This window comes from Ornithorhynchus anatinus, chromosome 3 (assembly GCF_004115215.2).
Source record: "Ornithorhynchus anatinus isolate Pmale09 chromosome 3, mOrnAna1.pri.v4, whole genome shotgun sequence".
NCBI lineage: Eukaryota > Metazoa > Chordata > Mammalia > Monotremata > Ornithorhynchidae > Ornithorhynchus > Ornithorhynchus anatinus.
The window spans coordinates 122,082,942-122,104,152 of NC_041730.1; the positions used below are offsets into that span (position 1 = coordinate 122,082,942).

The 21,211-nt window shown below is 46.9% G+C and overlaps 1 protein-coding gene and 1 non-coding gene across 2 annotated transcripts in view; both read left to right on the forward strand.

Moving 5' to 3' along the window:
• Positions 1 to 21,211, forward strand: part of ENTPD1 (ectonucleoside triphosphate diphosphohydrolase 1) — a 76,353-nt gene that overhangs the window by 13,310 nt on the left and 41,832 nt on the right. The gene's annotated exons all lie outside the window — the stretch shown is intronic.
• Positions 17,830 to 17,967, forward strand: LOC114810972. The gene has a single exon (XR_003758660.1). It is a non-coding gene; the product is annotated as a small nucleolar RNA SNORA7 (small nucleolar RNA).

Genomic DNA, 21,211 nt, shown 5'->3' on the forward strand with positions numbered 1-21,211 from the left:
TTCCACCGTACTGTTGTAGTAACCCAGTGAAATTCCCCATTGTCCTTTTTTCCTGTTGCTGTGAGGCCTCCCTCTGGTTCCAATTATATGTGCTCTGCCTTCCAGCCGGATGAATTCTATGAACAAAATGATTCTCTCAACTTTTTATTACCCTATTTATTTTGTTAATGAGGTGTACATCCCCTTGATTCTATTTATTGCTATTGTTTTTGTCTGTCTCCCCCGATTAGACCGTAAGCCTGTCAGTGGGCAGGGATTGTCTCTAGCTGTTGCCGAATTGTACATTCCAAGCGCTTAGTACAGTGGTCTGCACATAGTAAGCTCTCAATAAATAAATACTATTGAACTTCTCACTTTCTACTTCACGGGAACTTTCAAGGCCGCAGGCTTATAAATGGAGCGTGCACTTATATGAGGAGCAGCCCGAAGATGTCCCACTGGAGTTGAGACATCTAGTTTTCATTCATTTCATTTCATTCCTGTTGCCTCCACTTCTTACTCTCCTTCGACTCCCTCTGTGACCTACGATCTGATTTCCACCCTCTTCACTCCACTGAGGTCATTCTCTCCGAGGTCACCAATGACCTTCTCCTTGCCAAATCTACTAGATCCTACTCTATCCTAAACCTCCTTGGCTACTCAATGCCTTTCATCACTGTAGGCCACTTCCTTCTCCTGGAAACACTATATTACCTTGGGTTTTCAGTTACAATTTTCTCCAGATTTTCCTCCTATTTATCTGACCGGTCCGCTCGGCCACCACTGCTTTCCCTGCCTCTGCCACCCACTCCCAAATTGTGGGATTCCCTCAGCGGTCTGTTTTAGGTGCCTCTCTCTTCTCACTTTACTATCACTCCTTTCGGAGAGCTCATTCAGACACCACTTTTACAAGGGTGATGCCCAAATCTACCTCACTAGCCCCGACTTCTCTCTCTGCAGTGTCTCATTTCTTCCTGCCTCCAGGATATCTCTATATGGGTGTCCTATCACTGGCTAAAACTGAACCTCCTCCTCTTTACTCTCAAAACTTCTCTTCCTCATCACAGTTGGCAATCCTCCACAAAAGGACTGTGTATCCCTGAACCCACAATCTTGGCATTATCCATCATTCCTCCCTCACTTTCAAAACCCATATTCAATTGAATGCCAGATCTCATCTGTCTTTCCTCCATGACATCCCCATAATCCACTCCTTCTGCTACAGCCATATGGCTGCCATATTCTTCTAGACACTTGTTTTATCCCAGCCTATTTCATCAGGCTCCTCACAAGTCTCCTCACCTCCTATCCATTCTTCATGCTCCTGCCATGATCATTTTCCTAAAGCATCATTCTTCAGTAGTCTCCCCACTCCTCAAAAACCTTCAAAGTCTTCCTGTTCCTCTCTGCATCAAAAAGAAACTCCTGATCATGGGCTCTAAGGCGCTCAGCTGCCTTTTTCCCTCCTGCCTATCTACGCTCCTTTCCCACTACACTTAAGCTTTACATTTCATTCCTTTCAAGCTAACATAACCACCTTACCTCATCCTCATCTCTCCCACTGCTGACCTCTTGTTCACATCTTTGCCCCTGCCTGGAACTCGCATTTCAAATCCTCCAGACCTCAGCTCTCTCCATCTTCAAAATCCTTCTGAAATCTCAATTCCTCCAAGAGGCCTACCCTAATTAATCTCTAATCTGCCCAGGGCATATTCTTCCATTTCCCCCCCAGACTGTAAACTCATTATAGACAGGGAACATATCTACTAACTCTGTTGGATTGTACTCTCCCAAGTGCTCAATAAATGCCATTGGTTGCATGATTTGCCACACACAACCTCCTGTGGTCCTTAGGCACTTATTTTATAGCCCAGAGGATGACCCACTGGAGTTAAAAGATCTAGTTTTCATTCACTTCACACTATTCCTCTCTGATGTAGTGGATAGAGTACAGGCCTGAGAGTCAGAAAGTCTTGGATTCTAATCCCGGCTCTGCCATTTATCTGCTGTGTGGCCTTAGGCGAGTTACTTCACTTCTCTGTGCCTCAGTTACCTCATCTGTAAAATAGGGATTAAGACTGTGAGCTCCACGTGGGACAGGGACTGTCCAACCAGTGTTACCCCAGTGCTCAATAGAGTGTCTGGAACATGTAAGTGAGCCTCTACCATCCAGTTTCCTCCCTCTTCACTCCAGACCCTATTCCTTAAGCATTGACTCCGGGTTTATATGCTTTTCCCCCTCTTCCTCTTGTTTCTAAATGGTGTTAATGTCTATCTCCTCCATAAGACTATCAACCTTTTGAGGGCAGGGATCCTGTGAACTAACTCTATTGTTCCCGCCCAAGTACTTAGTATAGTGTTCCACGCAATTAGGCACTTAGTAAATATGACCGACTGATTGATTGAGAAGCAGTGTTGCCTAGTGGATAGAGCACGGGCCTGGGAGTCAGAAGGACCTGGGTTCTAATCTCGATTCCACCACTTGTCTGCTGTGTGACCTTGGGCAAATCACTTCACTTCTCTGGGCCTCAGTTACCTCATCTGTAAAATGAGGATTAAGACTGTGAGCCCCATGTGGGAGAGGGACTATGTCCAAACTGATTAGCTTGTATTTACCTCAGTACCTAGTATATTGCCTAGCAAACAGTAAGTGCTTAACAAATGCCATAAAAAATAATCTCAGTAAGAATTAGGTCATTATTCGGCAGGACCTCCTATGGCTTCTAGGAACCTCACCTATAGCCAGAAGGCTGCTGGGTGGATCCCAGTATTTCAAGAGCTCAGCTGCTCCTGAGCAGAAGAAGGTCAATATGGGGCTCTGTACTTCTCACTTGACTCCTTCCTATTTCGCCATCAATCCACACCAGAGGAACAACCTCAATTTCTCTGGGAAACCTGAGGACTGAGAATGTTTGGATTCATTCATTCATTCATTCAATCATATTTATTGAGTGCTTACTGTGTGCAGAGCACTGTACTAAGCACTTGGAAAGTACAGTTCGGCAACAGATGGAGACAATCCCTACCCAACAACGGGCTCACAGTCTAGAAGGGGGAGACAGACAATAAAACAAGTAGACAGGCATCAATACCATCAAAATAGATACATAGAATCATAGATATATACATATCATTAATTAAATAGAGTAATAAATATGTACAAATATACACAAGTGCTGTGGGGAAGGGGGTATCTTCCCTCCTCTATTAAGTTTACCCAAATGCTTATAATGCTGTGTGCACGCTAGGAAATCAGTAACTACTAGGAGGCTGTGTTGCCTAGTGGAAAGAGCATGAGAATCAGGAAGCCCTGCTTCTGATCCCAACTTTGCCATTGACCTACTCTGTGACCTTGGACCAGGCAGATAACTTCTCTGAGCCTGAAGCTTCTTCAACGGTAAGATGGGGATAATAGTATTCATTAGAGCACAGGCCTGGGAGTCAGAGGTCATGGGTTCTAATCCCATCTCCTTCACTTGTCTGCTGTGTGATCTTGGGCAAATCACTTCACTTCATTGTGCCTCAGTTCGCTTATCTGTAAAACAGGGATTGAGACTGTGAGCCCCACGTGGCACAAGGATTGTGTCCAACCCAGTCTTTAATACAGTGCCTGGAACATAGTAAGTGCTTAACAAATACATCCTTATTATTCAATCATATTTACTGAGTGCTTACTGTGTGCAGAGCACTGTACTAAGAGCTTGGGAGAGTACAGTGCAATAAGAAACAGACACATTCCCTGCCCACAGCGAGCTGACAGTATAGAGCGGGGGAGACAGACATCAATACAAATAAATAAATTACAGGTATGTACGTAAGTGTTGTGAGGCTGTCAGGGAAAGAACAAAGGGAACAAGTCAGGACAACGCAGAAAGGAGTGGGAGAAGAGGAAAGCGGAGGCTTCGTCTGGGAAGACCTTTTGGAGATGTGCCTTCAATAAGGCTTTGAAGGGGTGAAGAGCAATTGTCTGTCAGATTTGAAGAGGGAGGATATTCCTGGCCCCAGGTAGGCTGTGGGCTAGGTGTCGGTGACGAGATAGGTGAGACCGAGGGACAGTGAGAAGGCTAGCACTAGAGGAGTGCAGTGTGCGGGCGGGGTGTAGCAGGAGAGTAGCCGGGGGAGGTAGAAGGCAGCAAGGTGGTGGACTGCTTTGAAGCCAATGGTGAGGAGTTTTCATTTGCAGAGGTGGATGGGAAGCCACTGGAGTTTCCTGTGGCTTGGGGTGATGTCCTGAATGTTTTTTGTAGAAAAATGATCTGGGAAGCAGAGTGAAGTGTGGACTGGAGTGGGGAGAGACAGAAGGATGGAAGGTGAGCAAGAATGCTGATGCAGTAATCTAGAGGGGATAGGATGAGTGATTGTATTAACATGGTAACAGTTTGGATGGAGAGGACAGGGCAGATTTTAGTGATGTTGGGAAGGTGGGACCGACAGGATTTAGTGATGGTTTGAATATGTGGGGTGAATGAGAGGACTCTTCTATAGAAACACTCTGGGCCTGTCACTCCCTTCTTCAAAAACCTCCAGTGGTTGCCTATCAACCTTCACATGAAGCAAAAACTCCTCACTCTTGGCTTCAAAGCTCTCCATCCCCTTGCCCCCTCCTACCTCTCCTCCCTTCTCTCTTTCTACAGCCCACCCCACACACTCCGCTTCTCTGTCGCTAACCTCCTCACGGTGCCTCGTTCTCTCCCGTCCCACCGTCGACTCCTGGCCCACGTCCTCCCGCTGTCCTGGATTGCCCTCCCTTCTCACCTCTGCCAAACTAACTCTCTTCCCCTCTTCAAAGCCCTACTGAGAGTTCACCTCCTCCAGGAGGCCTTCCCAGACTGAGCCCTCCCTTTCCCTCTACCGCTCCTCCCCTCCCCTTTCCGCCCACTCCCTCCCTCTGTTCTATCCCATTCCCCTCCCCACAGCACTGTTGTATATATATATAATTTATTACTCTGTTTTATTCATTCATTCATTCATTTGATAGTATTTTTTGAGTGCTTACTATGTGCAGAACACTGTACTAAGTGCTTGGAAAGTACAATTTGGCAACAGATAGAGACAATCCCTGCCCAATAACCGGCTAACGGTCTAAACTTATTTATTAGTGATGTGTATATTTCTATGATTCTATTTATCTATGTTGACGGTATTGATGCCCGACTACTTATTTTGTTTTGTTTTGCTGTCTGTCTCCCCGTTTTAGACTGTGAGCCCGTCGTTGGGCAGGGATTGTCTCTATTTGTTGCCGAATTGTACATTCCAGACTCTTAGTACGGTGCTCTGCACACAGTAAGTGCTCAATAAATATGACTGACAATGAATGAATGGAAGGATAGCCCCAAGATTATGGACTTCTGAGACAGGAAGGATGGTGGTGCTGTCTACAGTGATGGGAAAGTCATGGGGAGGACAGGGGTTGAATGGGAAAATAAGGAGCTCTGTTTTGGACATGTTAAGTTTGAGGTGATGGTAGGACAACCAAGTAGAGATGTCTTGAAGGCAGGAGGAAATACAAGACTTTAGGGAGGGAGAGAGAACAGGGCTGGAGATGTAGATTTGGGTATCATCCACATAGAGGTGGTAGTTGAAGCCATGGGAGTGTTTGAGTTCTCCAAGGGAGTGAGTGTAGATGGAGAAAGAAAGGGACCCAGAACTGAACCTTGAGGGACCCCCATAGTTAGGGTGTGGAAGGCAAAGGAGGAGCCTGTGAGGGAGACTGAGAATGAACGGCCAGAGAGATAAGAAGAGAACAAGGAGAGGATGGAGTCAGGGAAGCCAAGGTTGGGTAACGTTCCCTCCCTCACACGGATGTTGTGAGGATAAAATGGGGCGATTACTGTGAAAGTACTCTGGGAAAAATTTACAAGCACTATAAATAAACAAGATATTATCATTGTTGATTTAGTGATTGGGAGGAATCCCAGTGGACAACTGGGTGGCAGTGAGTCCCATGAGCCACTGCTGAGTCAGTCCCAGAGATTTCCTCAGCTCTAGCCTCTTGCTGTAGAAGGTCATGAAGCAGCGTGGCCTAATGGAAAGAGCACGGGCCTGGGAGTCAGAGAACCTGGGTTCTCATCTCTCCTCCACCGCTTACTTGCTGTGTGACCTGGGAGGAGTCACTTACCTTCTCTGTGCCTAGTTGCCTCATCTACACATTGGGGATTAAGACCGGGAGCTCAATGTGGCACACAGGCTGTGTCCAACCTGATTGTCCTGTATCTACCCTAGTGCTTAATACAGTTCCTGGCTCAGAGTAAGCACCTAACAAAAACCATTTAAAAGAAAAAACCCAACAGAATAATATTTGCTGAACAAAATGAACCAGCTGGTTAGAAAAGTATGTTGTGAGTGGATCTGTGTTTATTTGGAATGCTCTTCAACTCGGTTAAGGGAAAAAACATTAAAAAGGTTTTCAAGGCCAAAATATTGAAGCCAAAACTCTGGAAGGCTCAAAGCTTACCTAAGTAGAGTTTTAAGCCCTTAGTCAGAGATGGGATCAGTCCTGAGTCCCACCCACTGCTCGCTCGGTTTTTGTGTCTACATCTCCACATCTTCAGAGCAAAGACAGAGTAAAGGCCATGACCCCATTTATGCCAGTGTTTCATAAACGATCTGTAGGGATGACAGTGGAAGCACCTGGGCAGGGTGGTTCACGTCTGATGAGCCAAACTCTCCATTGATGCCATGGAAAGGCAGTTCCAACCTTTGGATTTCCTTCCTCTCATGCCTGGAAATCTGGGTGGTCGTAGCTTAGGATAGGTGGCAGGGTCACAGGGGACATCGTGTCAGGATAGGTTGAACCTTGATAGACAGGAAGCCAAATAGCATTCATCCTGTTTTTGATTACCTGGGCACAACCCAAATGGTTGAGGGAATCAAAGTCACTCCAGGACTCTTAGGAAACTTGAAAGAGCTCCATTGGCGTGGGAAGGATGGTGTCGGTGGATGGGGTGGGGCGGGAAGAGGATCACAATGGAGTTTCCATAAGTTTCCATGAGTTCAGAGAAGCAGCGTGGCTTACTGGAAAGAGCACGGGCTTGGGAGTCCGAGGACGTGGCTCTGCCACTTGTCTGCTGTGTGACCTTGAGCAAGCCACTTAACTTCTCTGTGCCTCAGTTACCTCATCTATAAAATGAGGATTAAAGACTGAGCCTCATGTGGGACTACTTGATTACCTTGAATCTACCCCAGCGCATAGTAAGCACTTAACAGATACCATCATAAGTTAAAAGAGTGATTGTTGAGGGGAGAAAGCCCTGAAAGGAGGCCCCTCTCCAGAAATGGAGTTTGAGGACCACAGATATTAGAAAGAGAGCCTCTCCTTGGGAACGAATCATGGAATTGCAACCTCATTAAGGGAGTCTCCTTGTCCCTCTCCCCATCTGTGTTCCCTTGCACTCCTGGAAGCAGGGAGAGCAGCCCACACAGTTTAAAAGCAGAGTCGAATATGGTCCCAAGCAGTATGACAGAGAGGTAGTTTCAGGGAGACCACTGTAAAATACTGACCAGCCTGGTGGGCAGCAATCAGGAAGGAGGTTGCTGTCCCCAGTCAATCAGTCAATCCTATTAATCGAGCCCTTACTATGTGCAGAGCACTGGACTAATACATCAGAATTAGCAGACACGTTCCCTGCCAATAATGAACTCCCCAAGCGGAGATTTAAGAAACACCAGGAGTCCAAAAGGCAGCCTCAGAAATAGAGCTGTAAATGGCAAATGTATAAGCAGAGCAAGGACAATCTCTACACGCACACAGTGGGGAGTGAAGTGCCAGTCTCATATATCAATCAATCAATCAATTAATGGCATTTATTGAGTGCTTATTCGATGCAGAGCTCTGTACTAAGCCCTCTGGAAAGTACAATGCAATAGAGTTAGTAGACATGATCCTTGTCCTTACTGACCAGAGAGAGTGAATAAGCCCATCGTAGGCCTCGCTCTTCCCTCTGTCAATCAGTCAGTCAGCCATATTTATTGAGCGTCTACTGTGTGCACAGCACTGTAACAAGCACTTGGGAGAGTACAAAGTAACAATGAAACAGACACATTCCCTGCCCACAAGGAGTTTACAATCCATCTTCGGTCTGGTCTACACTGATCCCGTGGCTTCCGGGGCTAATGACAGTTTCAGGGATTCAGGGTTGGGACCAGGTAGCCTTTAGGCCTCCCACAGTCTTGGCTGATTTTTAGACCCATGTGGAGTGGGCAGAGAGGGTTGTGAAGGCTGAAGTGAACGGGGGTCCATGTCCTAAGGGTGAGCATCTCCTTCCTCCCAAGACTCAGTACTAATGTTCGGGGCTGGAGCCATCCCTACAAATGGCAGAGGGAAATGTACTCATCTCCCATTGGACCTACTCTGTACTAAGCACTAAGAGAGGACAGTAGAGTAAATAAAGCTGACTCCCACCCTCAAGGAGCTTACAAGCTAGCACGGCCCTTCAGGCCTCCGTATCCCGGAGTTTGATTTTCGCCGTTGGAGCTTAGGAGCGGTGACGTCGGCCAGTGTCTTAGATAATCATGAACTGTCCCCTTGGGGGCTCACTCTGCTTCCTTAATCTGTGCCACCATTTCCCTGTCCCTTGTCTGGATTCCTCAGTCCTAGCCCAGAGCAGGGACATAAAGGTTGGAGGAACGGGATTCTTTAAGAGGAGATCACTTTTCATTAAGTGACTGAGATCGTCTACCTATCTCACTTCTAGTCTCTTGGGGAACTCGCTCCCGTCCGGCTGATCCAACATGAACAAATGAGCCAGCATTCGTCCATCCATCCACTGTCAAAGCAAAAACCAACAGCTTTGTCCAACTTTTCCAAGTTTTCCCGGCAAAGGTGGTTGGAGAAAGAAGGGCTAATGAGTCTTTTTTAAAGAATGCTGCTCCTTTTCCCTTGATTGACACCATCATTAGGGTAACCAATCATCGGGTTTTATATTGGGCAGTTTGGTTTTCAGCTCATCTGTCATCTGTCTGGTATGGATCTAAAACCAGTAGTAGTAATAATAAGCGCTTACGATGTGCAGAGCACTGTACTAAGCACTGGGAGAGAATACATGGATAGGGTTTAGAAATGGTCCCTGTTCCTTAAGGGCCATGCAGTCTGAAAGTAAGAAGGGGAAGAAGGGACTGGCAACAGATACATAAGGAGAGATGAAACAAAACACTAACACAACACAAAGACAAAAACAAAAATCAGTAGGATGCTGTGGACTTTCTGGCTCCTCACAGCTCAAAGTCCACAGCACAACCACAGCCCCAGGGATCATTTCTTATTTTTTATGGTATTTATGAAGCACTTACTCTGTTCCAGGCCCTGTACTAAGCACTGGGGTAGATGAAAGTTAATCAGGTTGGACACAGTCCTTGTCCCTCATGGGGCTCACAGTCTTAATCCCCGTTTTACAGATGAGGTAACTGAGGCCCAGAGAAGTTAAGTGACTTGTCCAAGAAGACAAGTGGTGGAGTCGGGATTAGAACCCAGGTCCTTCTGACAACCAGACCTCTACAGCAGTGGTTGTCCCAGTCTTTCCAAAGTGACTTTTCCCTGTCCTGCCAGGGTGGGGCCAAGCAGACTGGGATGGAGGTTCCTTTGACATGGAGGAAGGCTTTAATGTCCAGTTTTGTTTTTTTTTTATTTTAAGCATCCAATCTCTCTCCACCGTGGCTCGTGCTGCCAAGTCCCTCAGTTCCAACTGGGCGTCCGTGTTTATGGGGACTCAGGAGGGGAACGCAATGACGTTGGAACAAGAGATGAGGTCAAGGGTTCCCCCAAGGGAACTCGGCATATTTCCACAAAATGACACAAATGCCATTGTTATATTATGCTGCAAAACAAGCATAATCCATGGGACATCAGGCATGTCTCGATGTCTGCTATTTTCGAGTGAGGTCAGCAATCCCCATGGCGATCGTCCCCAAAATACAACTCTCAAAGCCCACAGTGCGCATGGCAATCTAGCAGCCAACTTCCCCTCTGCCCCAACTTCTCCCTGCCTTGAAAAACCTTTGGGCGGTGAAAAGAGCTTTCACTGGACAAAAAGAGTCCTTCTCCCCTGTCTTGCATTTGCAGTACACATTGGGAATCCATAAATATGTGGAAAAGAGCATTCACTGTCAGGATAAGGGAACTCCATGTAAAAAGGAGACTTGCCCTATGCTCAGCTACACTGGACAGGAAGGGGAGGAGGCTTTGGTATTTGTTCCTCATTCTTCTTCCCCCCACCTCACTTTCACAAAGCTGCTGAGGTCCCAACCTCTGTTTCTTCTGCTGCCTCCCCCTTGGTCTCTTCAGCTTTCTTGGCCCCTTTTCCATAATGATTCTCCAATCTTTGCATCTGGTGAGCCTTTAGGATGCCTTCCAGCTCACAAAAGATGGTTGAGTCTTCATGCCACTGAGCAAAGGAGGGAACAGGGAGAACCAGGGCTTTTAATAAAGATAATATTAATAATGATGGTATTTATAAGCGCTTACTATGTGCCAAGCACATAGTAATCAGAGTAATCAGGTTGGACATGGTCCCTGTCCTACATGGGGCTCACGATCATAATCCCCATTTTACAGTTGCAGTAACTGAGGCCCAGAGAAGTGAAGTGACTTGCCCAAGATCGTACAGCAGACATAGCAGCATGGCGTAGTGCTTTGAGCACGGGCCTGGGAGTCAGAAGGTCAAGGGTTTGTCCAATCCTGGCTGGGCCACCTGTCTGCTGTGTGACTTTGAGCAAGTCACTTCACTTCTCTAGGCCTCAGTTCCCTCATCGGTAAAATCGGGAATGAGTCTCACTTGGGACAGGGTCTCTGTCCAACCCGATTTGCTTGTATCCACCCCAGCATTCAGTACAGTGCCTGACACATAGTAGGTACTTACAAATACAATATTTATTATTATTAATTATTAAGTTGCAGAGCCAGGATTAGAACCCATGTCCTCTGACTCCCAAGCCCATCTCCTGCCACTAGGCCATGCTGCTTCTCAAAAGCCTTTCCTCTTTTGTAGTTCAAGAGCATGGAAACCTAGTTCCGGAATCTCTGTTCCCGAGCAAGGTGCTCAATAAAATGTCCACAGTCCCAAGAGACCCCCTCAACTCAGCTAGAAAAAACCAAGAAGAGAGAGGAGGTTTTGCTTTCAAGAACCGCTCTGCCTCTTTCACTACCAAGCAGCTGTTCAGACTTCCAATCCAGAGCTCTCACCTCTGATCTTGGGCTTCAACTTGGAATAATAATAATTACAGTACTTGTTCCAAGCACTGTACTGAAGGCTGAGGTAAATACAAGATAATCCAGCTGAACCAAGTTGGACACAGTCCCTATCCCACACTGGGCTCACAGTCAAAATAGGAGGGAGTACGATTTAATCCCCCTTTGACAAAAGAGGGAACTGAGATATAGAGAAGTTATGATTTGCCCAAGGTCACACAGCAGACAAGTAACAGAACTGGGATTAGAATCTAGGTCTTCTGACTCCCAGGCCCGTGTTATTTCCACTAGGCCATGCTTTTCCCTCTGCCTTACCCTTGTTCACTTTCCTTCAGCTTTTTTACTACTCTTTAGCTAAGCTGTTGAGGTGGAAGGGGGGAAATTCAGTGGATGTGATGACTCAAGGCTAATTTGATCCCCCCTGCCCCCAATGTGACCCTACGCTTATATGCATCCTTAACTCTCACACCTGCTCCTCTTCTTCCTGGTTGGTTCTTCCTTCCCAATCTCTTGGGTCTAGAGGCAGTGATCGGGTTGGCGATGAGGGGAAGGGGAAAAAGAGGGTGCAACTCTCTTTTATTCCCATCTAGAAGAGAACCAGTTTGAAGGAAACGGCTAGAGGGGTATGAGGAGCTAAGGGTGTTAATGGAATATGAGGTGATGAGGGAAGGAGTCATTTATATTAATGTCTGTCTCCCCGCCTCTAGACTGTAAGCTCAGTGCGGGCAGGGAATGTATCTGTTACGTTGTTATATAGTACTCTCCCAAGTGCTCAGTAAGGTGTTCTCACACAGTAAGCGCTCAAGCTCATTGTGGACAGGAAATGTGTCTTTACCATTCTCTTGTAATAATAATAATAATGTTGGTATTTGTTAAGCACTTACTATGTGCAGAGCACTGTTCTAAGCACTGGGGTAGATACAGGGTCATCAGCTGGTCCCACGTGAGGCTCACAGTCTTAATCCCCATTGACAGATGAGGTAACTGAGGCACAGAGAAGTTAAGTGACTTGCCCACAGTCACATAGCTGCCAAGTGGCAGAGCCGGGATTCGAACCCATGATCTCTGACTCCCAAGCCCGTGCTCTTTCCACTGAGCCACGCTGCTTCTCTGTACTCTCCCAAGTGCTTAGTACAATGCTCTGCACACAGCAGGCGCTCAATAGATATTATCTAATGAATGAATGATTTCAACTGACTAACTGACCTACTGACTGGGCAAGAGGAAGTCATATTACAGAACTGAATTTCCGCCACCACCAAGCAACTGGCCGTTCAAAGATAAAGTACCCTGCACAAATCTGCCACTCTTTGGAAGCCTCCACAACCCGCTTACAACATTCTTGCCACCGCATTCTGAGAAATTCATCTCTGGTGCCTCTCTGATTCCTCTCCTACGTTAAATGCTAGCAAGCACATGATTGCTCCTCATGTGTCCCTGCTTGGGTCATGGCTTCCCCCTCTGTTGTCGCCATTGCTGTCCCAGATTAGCTGTCTTGGCCAAGTTCCTGTGAAAAAGAGCATGTGTCAGGGACAATGACTCTTCCCACCTTCAAAGCCTTACTGGAGTCCCATCTCCTCCAAGAGGTCTTCCCAGACAAAGCCCTCCTTTCCTTTTCCCCCCACCCCCTTACTGTGTCGCCCTGACTTGCTCCCTTTGTTTTTTCCCGCCCCAGTCCCACAGCGCTTATGTACACATCTGTAATTTATGTACTTATTTATATTAATGTCTGTCTCCCCCTCTGTTGGTATTCGTTAAGCGTTTACCGTGGGCCGAGCACTGTTCTAAGCGCTGGGGTAGATACAGGGTAATCAGGTTGTCTCACGTGAGGCTCACAGTCCTCATCCCCATTTTACAGCTGAGGGAACTGAGGCCCAGAGAAGTTAAGTGACTTGCCCACAGTCACACAGCTGACAAGTGGCAGAGCCGGGATTCGAACCCATGACCTCTGACTCCCAAGCCTGGGCTTTTTTCCACTGAGCCACGCTGTGTAAGCTCGTTGTGGGCAGGGAATGTGCCTGCTTATTGCTGTATCGTACTCTCCCAAGCACTTAGCACTCCGCACCCAGTAAGCGCTCAATAAATGTGATTGAATGAATGAATAACGCTTTGTATAGAAACTACTGAACATTGCTGCTCAGGGGTGGGTTTGGACTGAATCCGGTGGATGTGGGCAGAGAGGGGGGCCTTTAGATGTCAGGATTGCCTTCGGCGTTCTCTCTCCACAGAGCACCCACCGTGTTGAGAGAATGGACTCGATGTGAAAGAACCACAGTGGTGGGTTGTGAGTCACCCCCACCCACCCTCTTCCCATCCCCTGTTGTCCCACATGTGGGTTATTGTGCTGTCGGAAGCAGGTCGGACGGTTGAGAATTACAAGGGGCTCAGAGGAGGGCCGGATGAGGAGAACGCATCTCTGAGAAGAATGGAAGCTGCCGCTGCTGAGCTGACTAAACCCCGCCATTGCCCGGAAGACACCCGGACCTGATGCTGCCCCTTGTCATTCCCACCCTCTCGAGGGAGCCAGAGCTGAATGGCGAAACACGAACATGGCCGAGTCCGCCCTCCTGAGATGTCGAAGCTAGCCAGATGAGTGGGACCCTCTCCAATGAAAGGGAATGTACTTTGGGGTGAGGCGGTGAATGAGGGAGATTGTCAGAATCGGTTGGTGGGGTGAGAGGGAATTCCTGTCTGTAACCTCCTTGACATCACTGAGCCGGATACAAATCCCCCGGTCCCTGCCAACAGAAACGTAAACCATGGGATTCCACCCTGCACACAAAGTCCCATTGTGTCACTTCAGGGTTGTGCGCTGGGGAAGTCAGAGAAAGAAAAAGACATGGAAAGGAACCTCCTATTTCCTGATTTCACACACAGGAACTCAGTTGGTGCTTGGGTTTTTGTAATCATTCTCGTTCTGAAGCTTGGGGGTTGCTCACTGCTCTCCAGGGTAGGGGTGTGCCTCCCTCAGCTAAGAGCAGCAAGATCTTCCAGGAAGACCTGAATGCCCCTGGCTTCCTCTGACTCCTCAGCTTCCGCTTTCCCCCCCACCAAACCGCCTCAGCCTTGCGTCTTTGACCCGCTCTCGGTGCCGGTTCTTTTTCTACTGACTATTCAATTGTCATTCTATGAGGTTTTCTCGAGTTCAAATTGGTCTGGTTTGGATTTTTCACCCCCTAAAATATGCTTGTCTGACCTCATGAAATGCTCTGGGGAATGACATGTTGAGGACTAGGTGAATCAGGGTCCCAAGAGTTTAGTACAGTGCTCTGCACATAGTAAGCACCCAATAAATACCTTTGATGATGTTGATGATGATGATATCCCTGTCTTCGATTCCAGAATTTGGGGCCCTATTTATGGGTAGAGCAGCAAGCTGCATTTTTTGGATGCAGATGTCCAGAAAAAAGCCATGTTTCCTTTCCATAACGAAAGAGAAATGAGGGGCTAAAGGAAGTAGTATCATAGGCTTGCTCATGCTTTTCCTTTAAGACCATTAGAATTTAAGTTTCTCCACTGGAATGTAACCTCCTTATGTTCAGAGGATGCATCCCTTTCTTGTGTTGTAGTTCCAAAATGCTATAGAGAAGCAGCATGGCTCAGTGGAATGAGCACGGGCTTGGGAGTCAGAGGTCATGGGTTCAAATCCAGGCTCAGCCGCTCGTCAGCTGAGTGACTTTGGGCAAGTCATTTCACTTCTCTGTGCCTCAGTTCCCTCATCTGTAAAATGGGGATTAAGACAACCTGATTACCTTGGATCCTCTCCAAGGTAGAACAGTGCTTTGCACATAGAAAGCAACTAACAGGACCAGATTAAATGCTCCACAGCTGTGTTATTTTTACTCAACAGTCATATTTTGCTAGATCGGATTAAGCACTAGCCATGGATGTCTAGCCATATCTGAGCGATGGTGTTTGCAAATTCCATCATCAGTGGTCACTGCATATAGTTTATACAGGGAGAAGAATGACCTTCTACCCTTGGCTTTCTTAGAGAAGAGCGATGATCCTATTATATGAGATACGCTTGCTTGAGTTTGAACACTCTCGCACAGCCGTCGAACTCTTTCATTGGAAAAAAAGGGGCGTTCCTAACACTCCAAACTCATTTATGCAGCATCATCGTTTAGTCACCTCATTCCAAAGGCTTTGTACTTCCCTGAAAAACAGTTATCTGAGCCCTCTCTCTGGGAAACGGAAGAAGTATCAAATACATGGATAATAATGAGTTATGCCATGCTCTGTCAATGGTACATGTAAGCTCTTATTTGCTTCTGTTGTACTATTCCAAGTTTTTATTACAGCTCTTTGCACTCAGTAGTCATACAGTAGACTCTAGACTCTAAGCTTCTACCAACTCTCATACTTTCCGAAGCACGTAGTACAGTACCGTGCACACAATAAGTGCTCAGTAAATACCACTGATTGAGGGTTTACTTTGGGCTGGGTACTGAACCCCAAACTGGGCAAGGTAGGAGGTTGGATACTTCAGGTCTCTCAGAGTTTTTTGAGGGGGAGGTGTTTAGTGGTATTTGTTGCCAGGCACTGTACTAAGCACTAGGGTAAATACAGGCTAAATGACTTGGACACAATCTGGGTCCCACATGGGGCTCACAGTCTTAATCCTCGTTTTACAAATGAGGAAACTGAGGTCCAAAAAAGTGAAATGACTTGCTCAGGGACACACAGCAGACAAGTAGTGGAGCTGGGACTAGAATGCAAGTCCTCTGACTCCCAGGCCCTATGCTCTTTCCACTATGCCATGCTGCTTCTCAGCCTTCAAGGTCAGAACAGCACTTTAAATTATCACCACCACTCCTAGAAAAGGACATCATGAGCTTATCCCAAATGAAATAACCTACATCAGTAGTGGCCCAAAACATCAGTCTCTTGCTAGCTGAAGAGGCAGCAGTAATTCTTCTCCATCCCAGCTCTCTGCATTCCAAGTTGGACTGCCAGCCTTTGAGGATTCCAAGAGTGCGTTCGGCAGGAACTACAGTCCGGGATTAGAAATGGACTTTCATCCAGCCTGCTCTGTCTCCAGATTCCCAACTTCAGCTAACCATTCTCCAGACCCTCCTGCCATTCTGCTGCCCATCACCCACCTGAACCAGTGGAATCGTCCTGGTGGGCTGGCTCATTTTGGGTAGGATGGTCACCCAAAAGATTCAGAAGTTGAGGACTATGAGGCAGGAATGTGCTGGTACCCCTAAGCATTCCTAAGACAGGTGTTTATATAAAAAATAGCCTTTTGGTTTTGATTGTGATGTCAATGATAGAGAGCTCCTGCAGTGTAAGTGAGCTTGGCTGAAAAGACCAGTGCATAATGGACGTATCCTCCATCACTGTTTATGCTTGAGGATTTGTCCCAATCAAGCCCCGACTCAGTTTCTGAGCCGGGCTTTTGGCATCCTTGAGGAAAACAACTTCTCTCACAGTCACTTAATCCGCTCTCCTGGCTTGCTTGAGCCCCACTTCAGGACACATTCCAGCAGCTGCTTGGGTATCCTGCTGTCATCCATTTGACTTAAACCGCTGCTAGGCACTCGCTCGCTGTGAATCTCTCCCTGCCAGGTGACCGTGTGACTCCTCCCGCTATCTGCCGAGCCATATCGTGGCTCCCTGCTCCAGGTGAGCCCTGTACACCACCAGCTGCTGGACTTAAGCCACTTCTGGGCATTCACTGCCAGTTCTCTCCCTACTAGATAGCCATGCGATCCCTCCGTCTCTCCCACATCACTATTACCTCGGCCTCTCCCTCTAGTGGACCACTAAACGACCTCCTCAGGATCCCGCCCTGGCTCTCCTCCGCAACACCGAGGAGCCTCCATCCTGCCCCGACTCCCACCACCCTAGGGGGATAGAGGAAAGCAGCCGCAGCCTGGAGCCGCCTCCACAAAACCTTGGGAATACCTGGCAGCTGCTGCTGGAGCACTCCCTGGGACTGCGCTGGTGACGGTGGACTCTGAACCGTGAGGAGCCAGAAATCCTGCTCCTCTAGCCACAGAGTCCGACAGATCCAATTTGGTCCTATTTATTTTTTTTTTAGTGTTTTTTGTTTCATCTCTCCCTACGTGTCTGTCACCGGTCCTCTCTTCTCCTTTTTATTATGAGATTTTGAGACTCCCCAAGAGTTAAGGACTGTGCCTAATTCCCACTTGTGTATTGTTCCCCGGTGCTTAAGACAGTTACCATACCCAGTAAACTACCACTGCTCTTATTCCTCCTCGTACCTTCTTCCCTGCATTACTTCACTTCGGGGAAGCTGACTACGTTCCAAGACCTTAGCATTGGTAACCTCGTCTTACCATTTGATGTTGAGCCTGGTGGATAGGTGAAATGGTTTCTGAAGCTGGATGTGTTTTCTGAAATTGGGTCCAGTTCTCTCAGTTACATAGGTTAGCCTTCACAGCAGCCGTATGAACCTTCAGCTTTGAATGAAGCCTGTTATCATGTTCTATCTTTCCAATCAGGCAAAAGCCATCCTAGCATTTACTATTCTAGTTTCTATCCCTTCATCTATTTGTGCACTTTCGGGTAGTGTATTGCCCCGGGAGCAGAATGTTTTAAATTCTGGCTTGTGGATGAAAACCTTTGGTGATTATTGGGTTTTTAGGATGTAGGCTGGTACATCCATTCAGTTTTCTTCAGGCCTATCGTCCGTCCTTCCCCTCTCAGGGTCTCAGCTGGAGAGTTTCCAGTACTCTACCAGTCTCGACTATGGCAGGGAGAGTCGAGCAGAGGCCTTTCCATTCCATTCCTAGCTTGGACAGTGGCTAGCTAGTGGAAGGCAATTTGCTACAAGTCAAAACTCACCTGTGCTGGGCAGCAGTGACATGGGAGTGAGTTGAGGGCGGAGACTCAGGTTTACTGTGCGGAAGGAGAAATGGTAAGCCACTTCCATATTTTTACCAAGAAAACTCTATGGATACACTACCAGAGTGATTACAGGTGAAGGTGGGACGTTCCAGGAGAGATGTGTCCATGGCGTCGCTAAGGGTCGGAGACGACTCGACGGCATAAGACAAGACAATCGTCCACCCCTAATGCTGAGATGGATCTGGAAAGGGAATTACAATCATTAGTCCGCCTTCTTGTGTCTCATCTCTAGAGAATAGTCAATATTTATATCAGTGCTTGACCCACCACCTCAAACACTTTTGAGAAAGCTTCAAGTTGGAATAATTTCCTGGTGGATCTGAAGTGCATTCTGACTTCAGGTTCCAGATCTTTCCCTCCAACCTTGAGCCTGGTGACAGAGAATAGGTTTAACGGTACTGGGCTAACCAGACAACCCTGCTTCGTTCCAAAGTTGGGAAGCAGTGTGGCCTAGTGGAAAGAGCATGGGCCTGGGAGTCAGAGGACCTGGCTTCTAACCCCAGCTCTGCCACTTGTCTGCTGGGTCACCTTGGGCAAGGCAATTAATTTCTTTGTGCTTCAGTTCCTTCTTCTGGAAAATGGGGATTAGACTGGAAGCCTCATGTAGGACATGGATAGTGTCCAACTTGATTAGTTTGTATCTACCGCAGCGCTTAGTACAGTGTCTGACACATAGTTAGCACTTAACAAATCCTATAAATAAGGTGATGGAGAGTCTTGATAATTTCTCAGGTCAACCCAATTTGTTTAGATAATGGCATCAAAAGCTTTTATAAGGTCAGTGAACACTAATAGGGTCTTGGTGTTGCTCTCTACACTAATAATAATAATGGTATTTGTTAAGCACTTACTATGTACCAATCACTGTCCTAAGTGCTGGGGTAGATACAAGGTAATCAGGTTGACCCACAGGGGGCTCACAGTCTTAATCCCCATTTTACAGATGCGGGAACTGAGGCACAGAGAAGTTAAGTGGTTTGCCCCAGGTCACACAGCAGATAAGTGGTGGAACCGGGATTAGAACCCTCATCCTCTGACTCCCAAGCCCATGCTCTTTCAACTACGCCACACTGCTTCTCTAAATCCGGTGTCTGTCACATTATTAAGACCGCATCTGCCGTGTTGCATTTTGGTCTTCATTCGTTCATTCACTAGTATTTATTGAGCGCTTCCGATATGTAGAGCACTGTACTAAGTGCTTTGGAGAGTACAATACAACAATAAACAGACACAGACCCTGCTCACAACAAGCTTACGGTTTAGAGGGGGAGACAGACAATAACATGAATAAATAAATTACGGATACGTACATAAATGTTGTGGGGCTGCGAGAGCATGAATAAAGGGAGCAAGTCAGGAGGATGCAGAAGGTATTGGGAAAAGAAGGAAGGAGGGTTTAGTCAGGGAAGGCCTCTTGGAGGAGATGTGCCTTCAATAAGGCATTAAAGAGGAGTCCAGCAATAGTTATTGTTAGCACAAAGTTGACTACATTCTTCAGTAGTGTATTCAGAAGGATTCCGGGGCAGATCTTGCCTGTAATGGAGAACAGGGAGATTCTCTAATACTTTCCACAGTCAGCTCTCTCTTTTTCCTTCTGGAAGATGGTGATTACGGTGGCCCCTTTGAAGTCTTGTGGCATTCCTTTAGGGTGCCTTATGTTGAGGTAAAGCTTTTGCAGACATCTGAGGATTCCCTCCCTGCCTGTGGGCTTCTGTAGGAATGCCATTAGGTATGGATGTTTCTTCAGGGTTTTTATTGCAGGGGGTACTTCCTCAAAAGTTGGAGCCAGATCATGCCTTCAAATGTATGTAATGGTTCCGTGTGCTCCCGTCCACTTCTCGGGATGTCTTACTAAGACTGTGTCTTAGTAGTCCTCGTAGACAATTATTCTCTTTCTCTCTTCAAAGCCTTACTGAAGGCACATCTCCTCCAAGAGGAGATGACTAAGCCCTCCTTTCCTCTTCTCCCTCTCCCTTCTGGCTGCCCTGACTTGCTCCCTTCATTCATCACCCCAGTCCCAGCCCCACAGCACTTATGTACATCAGAAACTTATTTATACTAATGTCTGTCTCGCCCCTCTAGACTGTAAGATCGTTGTGGGCAGGGAATGTGTCTGTTTATTGTTATATTTTACTCTCCCAAGCCCTTAATACAGCGATCTGCACACAGTAAGGGCTCAATAAATACGATTGAATGAATGAATGAAAGACTTAGTAGTCCCCAAAGGGATATTCACACAAAACAAATGGTCTACGAAAGATGGTCTTAGTAGCCCAGGCTGGCAATTGGGGAAGTATAGATACGAGGGACCCCAACAACCCACCTCACTGCCACTGAGGGCATTTCCCTGCTTCAGAGAAGAAACAGAAGGCAGGGTGGAAGGGTCTCTCTCCCAGTTTGACTTGAGCTGACTGAACCACCTTTGCTCCCAACAGGGATCTTGCTTTTCCACTCGTTACTCAAATGGTGACTTTTGGAGCAGCTAGTCAAGTGGCGGAACTGCTCAAGAAGCTGAATATCATCAGGAAGCACAGCCATTCACTAGAATTGGGGCAGATTGGCGCTTAATGGCACAATGCCCCACTACTCTGCCCGCAGGTCTCCTGAAAGCGGGGATTAGAGGGGCTCCCGGGCTGGACTGTTATGTCATGGTTAGACCAAGAGGGCAGAAGTCTTGAGAACATACAAATTGGGAGATTCCTCCTGCAAATAATCCAGAACTCTGAGATCTGTGCATGTCCTAGGGAAGGCACTCAGGAACAAAGCCACCCAAGAACAGCAGGCAAGGAAGATCAATTAATCAATGGTATTTATTGAGTGCTTACTATGGGCAGAGCACTCCACTAAGCACTTGGGAGAGTACATTATAACAATAAACAGACATAAGGAGCTTACAGTCTAGAGGCCTGTACTAAGCACTTGGGAAAATATAATACAACAGAATTGGGGGACACGTTCCCTGTCCACAAGGAGCTTCAAGTCTAGAGGACTCTCATGCCAATCCTCTTAGAGTAGAAACCCAAGAGTCCCAACCTTATCTGATTGTCTTGACACAAACACCACAGAAGTTTAGATATTCTATTAGCCTGGGTTTCAGTTTTAGTTTCTGGCTAAAAGTCAAATCTTTTGGAACTTTCACAAAAAAATCGATACCAAAAAAAATAAAAAGCT